A 2,500-nucleotide genomic window follows, 5' to 3' on the forward strand; every position below is an offset into this window, starting at 1 on the left:
TAGGGACGTCGTAGCACCTTGACTCGGGTGGCGTTGGAAAGGTCTGGTCCAGGGGAACACGGGCGTGTCAAGGTTGCCACGCGCACGCGCATCCCCGCTAAACAGGAGCCCAAACAAAACTTTAAACGGGGCTACGGAAAAGGGGAGAGCTTTTTCGGGGACAAACACCACTCACGTCGGTGCCCCCTGTTCCAACTTGAATTTAGAAACCGTCCTCAACAAAATCCCACGTTCGGGTGAATAACTGTGAATTTTAAGGCACATGCCTCTCTGGGCTGGGAGAGTGCATTCAAATAGGAGAAATTGGCTTCATTTAGAGGCATCCCCACTTGGGGACGTCGTAGCACCTTAACTCAGGTGGCGTTAGAAAGGTCTGGTCCAGGGGAACACGGGCGTGTCATGTTTGCCACGCGCACGCGCATCCCCGCTGAACAGGAGCCCAAACAAAACTTTAAACGGGGCTACGGAAAAGGGGAGGGCTTTTTCGGGGACAACCACCACTCACCTCGGTTCCCCCCATCCCAACTTGAATTTAGAAACCGTCCCCAGCCAAATCCCACGTTCGGGGGCAAAACTGCTCGTTTGAGGCCACATTTTCAATGATACTGGAAACTTACATTCAAAGTTGGGAAAAGGTGTTCATTTACAGGCATCTCCACTTAGGGACGTCGTAGCACCTTAACTCAGGCGGCGTTAGAAAGGTCTGGTCCAGGGGAACACGGGCGTGTCAAGGTTGCCACGCGCACGCGCATCCCCGCTAAACAGGAGCCCAAACAAAACTTTAAACGGGGCTACGGAAAAGGGGAGAGCTTTTTCGGGGACAAACACCACTCACGTCGGTGCCCCCTGTTCCAACTTGAATTTAGAAACCGTCCTCAACAAAATCCCACGTTCGGGTGAATAACTGTGAATTTTAAGGCACATGCCTCTCTGGGCTGGGAGAGTGCATTCAAATAGGAGAAATTGGCTTCATTTAGAGGCATCCCCACTTGGGGACGTCGTAGCACCTTAACTCAGGTGGCGTTAGAAAGGTCTGGTCCAGGGGAACACGGGCGTGTCATGTTTGCCACGCGCACGCGCATCCCCGCTGAACAGGAGCCCAAACAAAACTTTAAACGGGGCTACGGAAAAGGGGAGGGCTTTTTCGGGGACAACCACCACTCACCTCGGTTCCCCCCATCCCAACTTGAATTTAGAAACCGTCCCCAGCCAAATCCCACGTTCGGGGGCAAAACTGCTCGTTTGAGGCCACATTTTCAATGATACTGGAAACTTACATTCAAAGTTGGGAAAAGGTGTTCATTTACAGGCATCTCCACTTAGGGACGTCGTAGCACCTTAACTCAGGCGGCGTTAGAAAGGTCTGGTCCAGGGGAACACGGGCGTGTCAAGGTTGCCACGCGCACGCGCATCCCCGCTAAACAGGAGCCCAAACAAAACTTTAAACGGGGCTACGGAAAAGGGGAGAGCTTTTTCGGGGACAAACACCACTCACGTCGGTGCCCCCTGTTCCAACTTGAATTTAGAAACCGTCCTCAACAAAATCCCACGTTCGGGTGAATAACTGTGAATTTTAAGGCACATGCCTCTCTGGGCTGGGAGAGTGCATTCAAATAGGAGAAATTGGCTTCATTTAGAGGCATCCCCACTTGGGGACGTCGTAGCACCTTAACTCAGGTGGCGTTAGAAAGGTCTGGTCCAGGGGAACACGGGCGTGTCATGTTTGCCACGCGCACGCGCATCCCCGTTGAACAGGAGCCCAAACAAAACTTTAAACGGGGCTACGGAAAAGGGGAGGGCTTTTTCGGGGACAACCACCACTCACCTCGGTGCCCCCCATCCCAACTTGAATTTAGAAACCGTCCCCAGCCAAATCCCACGTTCGGGGGCAAAACTGCACGTTTGAGGCCACATTTTCAATGATACTGGAAACTTACATTCAAAGTTGGGAAAAGGTGTTCATTTACAGGCATCCCCACTTGGGGACGTCGTAGCACCTTAACTCAGGCGGCGTTAGAAAGGTCTGGTCCAGGGGAACACGGGCGTGTCAAGGTTGCCACGCGCACGCGCTTCCCCGCTGAACAGGAGCCCAAACAAAACTTTAAACGGGGCTACGGAAAAGGGGAGGGCTTTTTCGGGGACAACCACCACTCACCTCGGTGCCCCCCATCCCAACTTGAACTTAGAAACCGTCCCCAGCGAAATCCCACGTTCGGGCGAATAACTGTGAATTTTAAGCCCCTTTTCCTCTCAAGCTGGAAACGTGCAAAGTTGGGAAAAGGTGTTCATTTACAGGCATCTCCACTTAGGGACGTCGTAGCACCTTAACTCAGGCGGCGTTAGAAAGGTCTGGTCCAGGGGAACACGGGCGTGTCAAGGTTGCCACGCGCACGCGCATCCCCGCTGAACAGGAGCCCAAACAAAACTTTAAACGGGGCTACGGAAAAGGGGAGGGCTTTTTCGGGGACAACCACCACTCACCTCGGTGCCCCCCATCCCA

Source organism: Osmerus mordax (assembly GCF_038355195.1).
Source record: "Osmerus mordax isolate fOsmMor3 chromosome 7 unlocalized genomic scaffold, fOsmMor3.pri SUPER_7_unloc_5, whole genome shotgun sequence".
NCBI classification, from domain to species: Eukaryota; Metazoa; Chordata; class Actinopteri; order Osmeriformes; family Osmeridae; genus Osmerus; species Osmerus mordax.